Source organism: Protopterus annectens, chromosome 2.part0 (assembly GCF_019279795.1).
Source record: "Protopterus annectens isolate FY-2018-M chromosome 2.part0, PAN1.0, whole genome shotgun sequence".
Taxonomy (NCBI): Eukaryota; Metazoa; Chordata; order Ceratodontiformes; family Protopteridae; genus Protopterus; species Protopterus annectens.
Genome location: NC_056728.1, coordinates 1,089,499,637 through 1,089,514,800, shown reverse-complemented (window position 1 = coordinate 1,089,514,800; position 15,164 = coordinate 1,089,499,637).

The following is a 15,164-nucleotide window of genomic DNA, read 5'->3' as shown; positions in this document are numbered from 1 at the left end:
TGGTTGGCTTGAACTACCTAGCCTAATCCAGTATAACCAACTGATTATGGCCTATAAAATCCTCTATAATCCGGACAATACTCCTGCACTTAAAAATATTATCACCCCCTATAACAATCCTAGACCGCTTCGATCCTGTAACAAACTACTAATTCAGACTAGCAAAATTAATAACACAGCCGGTGATTCTCTCTTTGCAAACTCTGTAAGTAGATCCTGGAACTCTCTTCCAGCTGATATTACCTTACTTTCCACCTTAGGTCAATTTAAAACTTGACTCAAACAACATTTGTCACTTAACCGGCTATGTCAATGTATCAAGCCTGGCTAACTCGAATGTGTAAAAATCTGTTAACCAGTTTACTGTGTAATTTAATTTAATCCTGACTTGTGCTCAGGACTAACTGTAACCTGTGGAACTTGTTTAACTTGCTTACTTATGTAATCTCTGTAAATAGTCTGTTTGTAATATGTAATGCTGGTATTATGTAATGCTGTATCTGCTTACCCTTGGAGCTTTTCTCCCCGGGCCTCCACTGAAAATGGACATGCATCCAGTCGGACTATCCCGGTCAACAAATGTAAAATAAAATAAATAAATAAATAAATAGTTCATATCAACAGAATAGTTATAAGATGATATTCTGAGGTACAACTGTCCTTGAAAATATACTTGTATTACCAATGACAGTAGTTATAAAATGCATATTATTCTTGTTTAAATAAAAGGCTAGACCATTTTAAGTTACCCGTAATTATTTGTTGTAATGCTGTGTCTTGATTTAATCTCTTTAAACAAATACCTCTTGGTGTTATCTATCACTTGTGCAGAGTAGTTTACAGAGCATAACAGTGCTATAGTACAGCTAAAGACTTTGGCTGAATAGATATACGAGACCCAGGTAAAACCCATGAGCATCTCTTGAGAACGGGTAGAAGAGTTTTCTACATAAGAGAAAATTAGTCTCTACCTCAAAGAACACTGTATCTGTGTTCTGAGTGAGACAGTGGGAAATGAGTCCTAACAAAGCATAGTCAAGGCCTTAGTTATTGAGGCAGCAGCAAGGGGCAATGACCAGAGAGTGGTGGTGGTAACTCTAGACCTGCTGGTGAACATCAGTGATGAAGGAATGTGTCAAGCTGCAGAAGGTGGCCTTCCAGGCAGTTTTCATAGCCTTCATAACTTAATTAAAAGGTAGTAGCCATGAAAAAGGCTGTAGCAGAAGTACCTACTGAAGGAAAGGCTAACGCTAAAGCATGGGATAAGCCTGGAAAGACCATGAAGAAAGAGTATCCATTCTGACAAACCATTTTATGCCTGGCTGTGGTAAGGTATGATGAACAAAATGGTGAAAGTGCTGAACATTATGGGTTGACTGTCATGAGGCAGAAAAAATACTGTAAGGAGATACTTAATCTGATGGTCTGTCCTATCAAGGTCAAGAGTTAGTATCTGACATATCTCTGAAGTGGGATCTGTAACAATAGCTGTAATCAGTGAGATGGCCAAAGGCCCATGAAGTGAAAAGGCTGTGTGTGTGTGCGTGTGTGTGTGTGTGTGTGTGTGTGTGTGTGTGTGTGTGTGTGTGTGTGTGTGTGTGTGTGTGTGTCAGCGCACGCGCATTGAATGCAACAATGGGAGAAGATTATATAAAAAAGTAAGGAATGTAAGCATATTTTGTAGGACATATAAGTTGACGTACAAGAAAAAAGTATAGTCTGTTTTATTGGGGAAAATGCATATTTAGCAAGTATATATATGATACTGTCAAAGTATGAGAAAGAAATTATGTCAATTTAATTTTCATTTATATCGGGATCAAGGTTAAACCCAGTCAGAAGAGGGTGCTGTATATCAAAGAAGAAGAAGGAGGGTTAGGGTTAATTAATCCAGTTGTTCATGCAGTATCTCTGAATTTATATATTAAAGTACTGACAGGGTTGAAAGAAGAGAATATCGATCTAATACACGTAATAATGAAAGAAAAATACAAGGACATATGGGAAAAGGTAGGTAACAGGAAAAGATGAAAAGGCTATTTAAATGAGGAAATGAAACAATATCAACACAAAGTTTTATTGAAAATAAATATGAAGGGTGTAAAATAGGAAAGAGTGGTATTTGAACATAATGAATAAACATTGTATTTATCAGTGGAGACAACTAGAAAATGAATAACGGAGAGCTATAAAAGTAAGAGTTGGATGATGTAAGAAGTTTTATGGATGTAAAGATTTTTTGTGTAGATTAACAGTAAGAAAACTGCCAGTAAAGGCTAACATGCCATATAAAAGAATATAAGGAGTATGCAATTATTGTGGTGAAACTGAAACAACAGAAAATGTTTTTGAATTGTAAAAAAATAAAAAAAATGTGGAAGAAAATATCTGAAAATAGAGCACTGGAAGGTATTACAAGTATAAAAAGATTTAAATATGAATATGCTAGGCTATGGGTATTATGGTAATCAAGGACAAAAGGATGTGAAGAAAATAATGACAAAAAATGTTTTATATTTTATGGACTACATGGAATGAAAGACTAAATGAGATAACATTTAATGGAAAATGGATGTGGTTGGAAATATTGAAGAAGATTCAGTTTTTGGAACTGCAATGACAAAAAAACAATGATGTCTTGTTCTTATGTTCACCAAACGTTTTTATTCCACAATAGACAGCATAAAATCTCTTAGCGCCTCGGCCGCAACCAGCCTTTACAGAGTAAAAATCTTATTCATCAGGTTTTCCTTTTATATACACAGCATTACTTAATCAATTGCACCCAATTAACTTAAAATCAATGAAAGAAGGTTTTTCTTAAAGATAAAACATTTTTAAATAAAACTTTGCCAGTTACATTCCTTGTTTAAACCATTAGGTTGTAAGGTATTATATTTAATGATAAAAATTTATTCTTTTTTCCTAAGCAAGTGTTTTAACATTTCCTCACTGGCAAAATATTGTAAAACCTGCTCTAAAACTGTTACTTTTAAGTTTTTAGTATCTCCTAAATGTTACTTTATTGAAATGTTCCGCTACGGGACTTATAACTTTATTTTTCTTAATGTGCCTGATATGTTCTTTTATTCTTTCAGTTAGACATCTTTTGGTTTCACCTATATAATAGTTTTCACAGGAACATCCTATAGCATAAATAATTCCCCTACTTGCACAAGAGAAATTTCTTTGAGTTTCAAACTTCTTGTCATTTATTTTCTCAAAAGTTGGAAGTATAAATTGGCAAATCGAACATTTTCCACATGGAAAAGTTCCTAATCCTGTTGAACTTTTAATAATTTTTTCTTTTGGTTTACTATATTTACTATGAACCAAAAAATCCTTTAAATTCCGTCCTCTTTGAAAGGAAAACCTTAATTCTATTTGTGAAAGTGAAGACACTTCTTTTTTTATGTGCTTCCAATGCCCCTTTAATAATTTATTTAACTTATCTGAAAAAAGGGTGTACTTAATAACAAAAAATAATGAACTATTCATTAATGTTTTATTTTAACAGTTCTCTAAATTTTTGTTATATAAATTTCCACTAGTGACTTTGGAACTTCCATAGATTTTAGCATAACTATTTAACACTATATATTGTTTATAGCCCCTGCTTAAAATCATATCTATGGCTTTCTCAGCTTCCTTCCGTGTTCATTCTTATCACTATATAGTCGCTTAGGTACTGTAAGAATTCTGGTACTCCTTCTTTGCCCCCCCCAGCACACAAATATAAGGTCGTCTATAAATCTAAAATATTTTATGACATGACCTCTATAAAATTTAAATAATGAATCAGTATACAGCAAAGTAAATATAAATATTTTGATTCAAGCTCAGCATGATTTTCAGATGTTGTTGGACAGGTGGGTGAGACTACATTATTTTACAGCTTCTGATGTGTCAAACAAATTTGTAAGTAAAGAGAATGTGGCAGCTAAATTTTTTGTGTGTCCCAAAAATTCATAAAAACATACAACACTCCCCGGGACTTCCAATAGTATCAGCTAGTGGTTATTTTACCCACAATTTGAGCTGTTTTTTACATTAATTTTTGTTAAAAGAAGTGTTAAAGCTTTCATCTTATATAAAAGATTCTTTTGACTTTTTGAAAAAGATAGAAGACATTATATGGATGGAAGAAATGTACTTTGTAGTAGTAGATGTGGTTAGCTTGTACACTAGTATACAACATTATTATGGCCTAGAAGCAATGCAGTATTTTCTGGGTGATAATCCCAGAACTCATTACATCAAAGAACTGATATATTTTTGTCTAGCGAACAATATTTTCAAGTTTGAAGGGAGCCTATATAGACAAGACAAGGGCACAGCAATGGGGGCAGCTTTTGCCCCAGTGTATGCAAACTTGTTTATGGGACTAGTGGAAAGTACACATATATACCGAAGTACATTTTATAGAGGTCATGTCATAAAATATTTTAGATTTATAGACAACCTTATATTTGTGTGCTGGGGGGGGGCAAAGAAGGGGTACCAGAATTCTTACGGTACCTAAACAATAATGAATATGAAATTCAATCTGATGGGGCACAAGTGGGACTAGTGCTAAATTTTTTGGATATTACTTTGGAAGGAAAAATGAAAAGTAGGATTAAAACTAATAAACATAGAAAGTTTAATCAGTCTAATTTGATGCTGTATGCTACTAGTTGTCATCCATCTCATACTTTAACGTCTATCCCTTATGGAGAATTATTAAGGATAAAGAGACTATGTAGTGATAAGAATGAATCATGGAAGGAAGCAGAGAAAGCCATAGATATGTTTTTAAGCAGGGGCTATAAACAAGATATAGTGTTAGATAGTTATGCTAAAATCTATGGAAGTTCCAAAGTTACTAGTGGAAATTTATATAACAGAAATTTAGAGAACTGTAAAAATAAAACATTAATGGATAGTTCATTATTTTTTGTTACTAAGCACACCCTTTTTTCAGATAGGTTAAATGAATTATTAAAGGGGTATTGGAAGCACATAAAAAAAGAAGTGTCTTCACTTTCACAAATAGAACTAAGGTTTTCCTTTCAAAGAGGACAGAATTTAAAGGATTTTTTGGTTCATAGTAAATATAGTAAACCAAAAGAAAAAATTATTAAAAGTCCAACAGGATTAGGATCTTTTCCGCATGGAAATCTTCAATTTGCCAATTTATAGTGCCAACGTTTGAGAAAATAAATGACAAGAAGTTTGAAACTCAAGGAAATTTCTCTTGTGCAAGTAGGGGAATTATTTATGCTACAGGATGTTCCTGTGAAAACTATTATATAGGTGAAACCAAAAGAAGTCTATATGAAAGAATAAAAGAACATATCAGGGACATTAAGAAAAATAAAGTTATAAGTCCCATAGCAGAACATTTTAATAAAGTACATTTAGGAGATACTAAAAACTTAAAAGTAACAGTTTTAGAGCAGGTTTTACAATATTTTGCCAGTGAGGAAATGTTAAAACACTTGCTTAGGAAAAAAGAATTGATTTTTATCATTAAATATAATACCTTATAACCTAATGGTTTAAACAAGGAATGTAACTGGCAAAGTTTTATTTAAAAATGTTTTAGCTTTAAGAAAAAGCTTATTTCATTGATTTTAAGTTAATTGGGTGTAATTGATTAATTAAGTAATGCTGTGTATATAAAATGAGAACCTGATGAATAAAATTTTTACTCTGTAAAGGCTGGTTGCAGCCGAGGCGCTAAGAGATTTTATGCTGTCTATTGTGGAATAAAAAACGTTTGGTGAACATAAGAACAAGACATCACTGTTTTTTTCTCATTGTGGTTCCAAGGATATTTCGCTATTGTGGTTTTATATAAGATACAGTTTTTGTTATGAAAAAAGGGTGGGGGTGACTGGAAAATGTAAAGATGAGATTAGAAAGTACTGAATTGTAGGTTTATAGTAAATTGAAAATGTATAAAACATATATATATATATATATATATATATATATATATATATATATATATATATATAATTGTAAATAATGTATAATATGTAACTATTGTAAATATTGTAAATATATGATATTTAATAGAGAACCCCTACTGTTTTCAATAGGTGCCATCAGATGTTTTGCATCCACCAACTCAAGTAGATGGGGCATTTGTTTAACATATCATCTGAAGGACAATACACTCAAGAGTGCTGCACACACTTGTAGCATCTACTTGGTGGGGGAATAGAACCTACAGCCTTCTACCCCAAATGTGCATAAGTCATGGTAAATGTAAAGCTAGGACTGATAAGTAAATCAAGATAATAGCTGTGTTCCTGAGGGTTTTATCCAGTCTAATGTGAAAAAACAGGAGTTGTGTTTCTAGACAAAGCTCTTGGTCTACCAGTCAGTCAAAGCCCCCCTTGCTGATTTGCACAGATGGGATTTAAATCCCACTAATGCCACTCATCATATGTTAGTGTCAGAGGTAGGATTCAGTCTCCATCTGTGGTAACTGTGGCACATTTTCCTGAGGATACGATACATGAATTGAATATGTCTGCCCTAAAACACATTTGTTACCTAAGGTATATCTGTATATAACATCTTAGCCACAAATTAATATGTAGAGGTTTGGTTTTACACAGCAGTTATTTTATTTTTTTTATTCTGTTTAGTTGAGAGAAAAAAAAAAAAACAGGCAGAAAATGAACTCTTCTGAGAACTGTGCTAGAATGTCAGTACAAGCTGACAAAAGAGTGTAATGCATAAAAAATCCAGAATGCCTGATGCTAGATTTGTTTCCATCTGGAAGACAGCCTGGAGACATCCTGCCAGGAACTGTTGTGCAGAAAACAGATAAAGGACGATCTGTTTTATCCCAGGAGGACTTTAATACCCGGATGGACTAAAACAGACTGGCACTTAAAATTAAATGTATTGAATTTGTATTAGCAGCACAAAGACTGCAGCAGCTGAAAAAAAAAAAAAAAAAATATATATATATATATATATATATATATATATATATATATATATATATATATATATATTTTGCATAAATCAGCACTTATTTTCACAGATGGGTGTGTGGTTGTAAGATCACCACATTTGAATGCTTGCAGACCTTTTTCTCAGGGAACAGGACCTTAATACTTTGCCTGAATATATGTGGATTTGGTAGGGAGACTAGGAGTGTAGCACTGCTGAAAAGATAGCTAAGAAGGATGACCTCTAACTAGCTAGCAGGTTGCCCCTTTATGGGAGTGGTCACCTAGCACTGTACATGGGTATAAGGGAACACGTGGGGGCAACCTAGATCATCATAGCAGGTTCCACAAAAAAAGGGGACGCCATCATTTCTGGTATACTGCAAGGGTTTGGGTATAAATGCGTCAGATGAAACTATATTGGGCATGTATGGTCTCATTGTTCGCTAAGGTAGGAGAAGACCAAAGATCTCAGGAAGGAGTAAGCAAGACTAGCACTATAATATGATGGGCTGCTTAGATAAAAACTGTGTAGCTAACTATCACATAACTCTGTATCCTATCCTGGTAGAGGGGAAGGAGGCCACTACTAAAAGGGACACAGCCTCAGACATAACCATATTCAAACCTGCAGTGTTCAGACAATAGCAATACTTGCCTGGACAGTTCACACCTGTGAGGGTCTTGGGTGGGAAAGCTTTTTAGGTACATTTGCCCAGGGATTATCTGGATTAGGCTAAAGTACAAGGACACCAGAAGATGGCTGTGTTTAAAGCCATCCCTGTTGATGACCTTTAAAATACAGATCCCCTTTACTTAATCATGCTACTCCTCACCTTATCCAGTACTCTTCTTCTCCTAGTGAGTCATCCTCGTTCTGCCATGACTCAGTAATAACTCTCAACATCTCTCCAGTTCTGTCCGAACCACCTGCCTGTAGTTCCTTCTTAAACTCTCCACACCACACCAAACCTATTTAATGATGCCCATCAGCTTTGCCCCAAATGTAGATGGATTAACTACATTTCAGCTCAAATAAAAATAAAATTAAATGGAAAATACTCTCCAAAACCAAGAATTAATAATATCCCAATATACTAAAATCCTCCTAGGAGGAGACATTCACCCTAATCCTAGCACCATGTATTACATCCAACATCAATACAATTCCCTTCCACACATTAATTTAACCCCACAATGATCATCCCCCAACCCCAATAATCTAACTTTTAATGCCATAACTATTAGAAGAATAAGAAATAAAATTACTGAACTACATGCCAGGATTACCCAGTACAAGCCTGATATTCTTACTATAACTGAAACCTGGCTTAAACTCGGCATAAACAACTCTAGAATTACACCTCAGCTATGATCTCATCCTTAATGTCCCAATAAAGAGGAAAGGTGGTGGCATAGCTTTCATATTTCCCAACAACTACCACATTTCTCCTACAACATACCAGTACCAAAATTCAATTCAGTAGAGCTTCTTTTTACCTTCCCAAAAAATAGACAAATATGTATTGGTGTCCTTTACATCCTTCCAAGGGCAATATAGCTACACTGGAAGACGTCCTAGATTTGGATATCCACAATTCTACAAAAAAAAAAAAAAAAAACCTACTAGATGATGTCAGTATCAATTGGTTGGACATAACCGCTAACTCCCCTATATATAGCATGAAGGATATATGGTTTTACATAACCAATTAATAGCCCCATACATTATAGCCAGACTTCACATTCCTTACTAGACTGGATCCTAGTGTCAGACCCTTGCAAATTCACCACCACTGGTACAATGTCAGACTCTCTCAGTGACTAAAAAAAAACTGTTTCCTGCCTTTCCTGGAACTAGTGTAGTCCAGATACAGATTTGCTAAATCCAGGAATTTTTGTAAGCTTCTGAGCAGTGATCTTCAATTTTTCCCTTAGATCTGCTAGTTCTCTGCTCTCCTGCACCTTTACTAGCTTATTAGTCTAGCACTTTACCAGATGTCTTGTAGAAATTATTGTAGCACACAACAGTGCTGCCAGCACTAAACGCTCTACAAGAAACTGCTCCAATACTTATTACTAATGCACACTCCTCCAGGCATGTCTAAAGGTCAGTTTCATTGTGCTTTCTTCTATTAACCTGGTGAGCTTGGACATCCTGAGACAATGTAGCAACTGCCTCATGTACAGTGACAACCCTCTCCTCTTACCTCCCAACACTCAGACTTGCGAGAGATGCACTTATATATCCAAATTAGAAGTCATGCACTCTGCATCCAAGACCGGAATAGCTGGTCAAGAGGAGGAGGTCAACACTTGCACCACACCACATGGAACACATAGCCCTCTGGAATAACCACCAGCAATAACTTCACATAAAAACACAAACCAACCACCCACCTTCGCAGAGGCTCTCAATAAAAATCTACACAAACAGCAGAGATTTCCAAGGCAGAAATGCACTCCACCACTACAACACAACACTAATCATAAGATACATAACTCTCCTAAACAGTGTACCACTCAACCAAAGCCCCTAAGGCAAAACAGCATGCCCAACACACTAGTCATAGGTGACTCGATAGTGAGGCACACTGATGTCCCACTCACTAGGTTGAATAAGGAGAAAGTAACAGTCATCTGCCTGTAAAGTGCCAGGATCTGCTACATAATGCATGCACTCAGGTCCTTCAACAACGGATACAAATATGACTCTGTCATTGTACATACGGGTGTGAATGACCTGAGACATACCTCCCTGGACTACATAAAAAGAGACATGGAGGAGCTCTTGGATTATGTAGCCCAAGTGGGTATGACCCTAGCCCTGAGCAGCATCCTACCATTACCCAGAATGATACCACAGTACAAGCAGAAAATGATTGATTTCAACAATTGGCTTAGTTTCCGGTGTCATTCTAAGGGGATCCAGTATCTGTCTGCCTGGGATGACATGATTGACAGACCTGGATGCTTTGCCAGAGATGGCCTGCATCTGTCCCCCCTGGGCTTCTGGATACTGGCCAAGGCTCTTGCCACCCCTATAGTGCCTTTTTTAGGTGGTGTTCCAAAGACCAAATTACCACTGTAACAGTTACAAACAAATGCAATCTGGGGGTCATGCTGCTCAACACTAGAAGTCTAAATCTCAAAATGCACTTGCTTGAAGCACTCCTTAAAATGGAGAACATGGACATTTGTGCTGTAACAGAGACCTGGTTCAAGGCAGCAGATAGCACCTCTGCACTACCAGGTTATAACTCATTCCATACCTTTCGACCCCAAAACTTGGACCGAAGCTCCAAAGGCGGTGGTGTTTCCATATTTATAAAGGATGAGCACATGTCCAGACTGGTAGCCCAACATAACGCATCAGCGATACTTCAGGTGCAGCTAACATTGGGTAAGACAGCAATTCAGGTCGTAGCCTGCTATAGGTCCCCACCCATGACCCAAGACTCACACTCCACATTCCTAAACACCCTGGAGAATATTAGGGACCAATCTAACACTGTCATACTGGGCGGCTTCAACTGCCCCTCCATTAACTGGGAAGGGTCTAAATTAGATAAACAAAAGTTTATCTAATCGAACGCTCACATGAACGAAAATTGCAGAACTCGAAACCGCAATTGTGAGATCATGGTACAGTGAAGATGGGAATATTTGCCCTTTCCTCACTGTAATGCGATCTCAGAGTTGGAATATATATTTAGCGGGGGGTGTAGGGGACCGAACCTCCCACAATTGCAGTTTTGAGATCCTGGATTTTTGTTCATATGAGCGTTCAATTAGATAAACTTTTGTTTCTCTAATATAGACCCACTGGGAAAACTACTCATGTACCAATACACTTGCCCAACGTATCCTGGAATTCATGAATTCCAGTGCCCTGGACCAGCTCATTCTTACCCCAACTAGAGGTAGCAACATCCTTGGCCTGGTCATTACTAACATGGGTGACAGTTGGTCTGTACCAATAGTCAACTCCTCCCTGGTTAGATCCGACCACAAACTAATCACCTTGGAAATCCACATCCTCCCCCCCCCACCCCCCTGCAAAGGTAGCCCCCATGAAAAACTTCTTCAAAGCTATCTTTGGCCTCCTAAAAATAGAGGTGGCTAACTTCACGCCACCCATGCAATTGGAGAACAGATGCATGACCAACGAATCCTGCACTAATGCTCTGTACAAACACGTACACAAATGCATGGATCTCGCCATACCCAGTAGAACCAAGATGCTCTCCTCCAAAAAAAAAAGGAAGCCAATCTGGTGGTCCCCTGCCATAAACAAACTCTACAACAGAAGGAGGAAACTGATGAGAAATAAGTTGAAGTCCCAAAACTGGAAAAACTCCCTCATAAGCCTCAACAAAAAGTTGAGATCCCTCATCAAAGCCTCTAACGCTAGCTATGAAAACAGAATTGCAGCAGATAGTAAAGACAACCACAAGGCCTTCTATAGTTATGTAAAGAATCTCCACAGCAATACCCAGATTTGCTTGGAGCTGTTGCACAATGGCACCTCCTATACCGAGCCAACAGATATTGCCATTATACTGGCCGACAGATTCAGTGCCAACTTTACCCCTCTCTCCCTCACCAAAGGACCAGTCACAATACCAATAGATTGCCAGGCACCCAGTATTACTGCTGCACAGGTAAAAACAGCACTGTCCAAGGCCAAGAATGCAGCTTCTATGGGGCCTGACAATATCTCTGGCTGTGTTCTACATGAACTACAGAGTGAACTGCCACCTCACCTGTGTGCCCTCTTCAATCACAGCCTCACCTGAGGCTTTGTCCCTAACAAATGATGCAGTGCTACAGTCATCCCTCTCCACAAAGGAGGAGTGACTACAGACCCTGGGAACTATTGCCCCATTAGCCTGACAAGTCTGATATGCAAAGCTATGGAACGCCTCATCATGGACCTAATAAACAAAGATATAAGGAAGCTCCAGACTCTGGATCCCACACAGTTTGGTTTTGTGAAGGGAAGATCATTCCTGCTTAACCTGATTGACTTCTTTGAGTCAGTCACAAGAGCTGTGTATGAAGGCAAGGTGGTTCATACAGCCTACCTTGATCTGGCCAAGGCCTTTGATACCATTCTCCACTCAAGAATCATAGAAAAACTCACTAAGCTAGGCATCAACCCCCATATCACTAGGTGGGTTGCAAACTGGCTCACAGATAGAACCCACAGTGTGAAAGTAGCTGACTCCAAGTCAGACTGTTGACCAGTCACATGTGAAGTCCCACAGGGTTCGGTCCTGGATCCTCTCCTGTTTGGTATCTACTTCTCTGATGTCCAGGCCAACATGAAGGGACTCTTGCTGACAAAGTTCGCAGACAATTGCAAGTTGGGAGCCATAATTAACTTCCCCAGTGATGTTGACATCCTGCAGAAAGGCCTCACCGAGACCAACGACTGGTGTCAGAACCATGGCCTTAAGCTCAATGGCAAAAAATGCGTCATCTTCCCCTTTGAGAAAAACCCAGTTCCCATGAATTACCACATCGATGGTAGTCCACTGAACACACAAGGCATCATAAGATATCTGGGAACACAGGTTAACAGCAACCTCTCTCTTTTGACCACCACATTGCCACTGTGGTCAGAAAGTCCTTCTATGTGGCACATCTCATTACTAAGGGTTTTGCATCCAGGAAAAAAGAGGCCATTGTCTCCCTCTACTCTTCCCTCATTAGGCCAGTCATCAAGTATAATGCCTGATTTGGCATGTACCTCACTAGACACCTACAACAACTTGAGAGGCCGCAAAAATACTTCATAAAGATGATCCTAGGCCTTAAACAGTTGTCCTGTATGGACAGACTCAAAAAACTCCAACTATTCTCTGTTTCATATTGCCTACTTAGAGGCGATCTCTCCTTGACTTACAAAGCCATGTCTGACCCAGCTCTGTTAGAAATGCTACATCTAAAGAAATCCCAATCCCTCCATACTACATGCTCCAGAGACCTCAACCTCATTACCATAATCAACAGAACAAGCTGGAGGGACAGGTTTATAACCCACAGACTGCCCATGCTATGGAATAGACTTCCCATACATGTCAAGCGGAGTGCTCACTGGCCCTCTTCAAGAGAAATCTTGATGAGTGTATGGGAAATAGAAAATTCGCCCCAGGGATCACTCCAGTGACTCTACTTGACAGAGGCACTGGGAACAAAGGCCGGGTGGCATGATGCCAGGGTACTCCTATGGGCTAGGCTTGTAAAGGCTCCAGAGTCATTAGCCTAGTACACACCTAAGAACCATCTCCCATCTGTACAACCAGACATCTCACACATCCATTTAAACAGCATGTTATAAAACACACAACCTGTTCAGGTTTAACCCAGAAAAAAATAATTACTACCCTATCATTATATTAACTGAAACGTGGTAAAAATCCTCCTCTTAGATGATGATGCTGTACATGAATTCAGCAGAACTTTTCCAATCATATAACCTTGTACCTATTATTGAAGGAAGAGACTAAAAAGAAATCATCCAATTTTGTTATCCAAAAAGAGTAGAGTGCCAAAGCAGGACAGAGAAAAAGTGTGGAAACAATGGCAAAAATATGAAACACCACAATATCTGGAAAACGTTGGAGTGCCCTGCAATGGTACTAAAAAACATATAAATGAAGATCAGAACAAACTATACTATAACAACTTTTAAAATAATAGTTAACACAACCCTACAAAATTCTGGCAAGCCATTAAAGACATTTTACATCCTAGCCAAAAATGCAACCCAAACCCCTGTCCCAATAATTCAACACTCAAAGTTGTAACAGAATTCAACTATTTCATAGTTAGTACAGTGTCCCTAATCAAGAATTCCCCAACATCGAATCCCAACCCTAACTAAAAGTCATAAATCACAACATCCACTTTCACCTTCAAAACTGTGCCCATATCCTATATAAAACTACTCTTAAATAAACTCAAGCCATACTCTACTTTAGAGGATGACCTTCCAAGTGAGTACCTTAAAATAGCAGTCTATATCATTCCCTATCCTGTCTCAATCCTTATAAATACTTCAATCCAACTTTGTTTTATCTTGAAACAATGACTAATTGTGTTATACTGTATTCTATATTTTATAAGTGTATTTAATTGTTTACTTTTGGTAAATAAAATTTACTCAGCAACCGCACTTGGATCTGTGGGTCGATCATTTTTTGGTTATTAGAAAAAAATCATACATTATCCCTCTACACAAAGGAGGAAATTCAACAGACAGCACTAATTTTACACCTATTACAATCTTATCCTCCTCTCCATAATATTTGAAAAATGCATACAAACACAATTACTAAACTATATTCTGCAGGAAGAACTTCTATCCCCACACAACACAGCTTCCATCCCTCTCATAGTACTAACCCTGCATTTCTAACCTTTATAGATACTGTTAAAAAGCTAGAGATAACAATAAACTAGTCTCCTTATGTTTAGAGTTGTCTAAGGCCTTTGACACAGTTTGTCACAACAAACGTCTACTTCAAATGTCTTCACTAGGCCTATCTCAACCCACCTTTCTATCATTCAAATACAATCTGTCCAGTAAGTATCAGTCAATAAAGTGGCCCTCCACCCTCTCTCTATACCTCCCAGTCACTACCAGTACACCACAAGGCTATATCCTTGGTCACCTTCTCTTTAACATTCTCACCAACACCCTCCATACATCCAAATATGCTAATACAATACACAGATGACTCCAGACTCATGCACATCTGACACCCTGGCACATCTCAAAAAATGTACTCAGGAAACTTTAATAACCATTGAAACATGACTTTGTAACTCACAACTCATGCTCACCCCCCCAAGAAAAAACAAACTATTTCATTTTTTCCCCAAATCCCTCCTTCATGAAAAAACTAAATTTAAAATCCTCTCTCTTAATAATACAACCATTAAAGTAATTTCTCATAGCAAATTATTACAGATAATAGTGGATGATAATTTTAAATTTGACCTGCATTTACAAAATTGCATAAAAACTCACTAAAACTAGGGATGCTTTACAGAGTCAAAAACTTTCTTACCAGCACAATTAAAACTACACTTGCCACTTACGTGCTTCCTCTTTCCACTATTTTATGGCTCTCCCATACTTACTGACCTCCAGGCATCAGAAAAATTAAAACTTGAACAGTTCTATAATAGTGGCTAAAT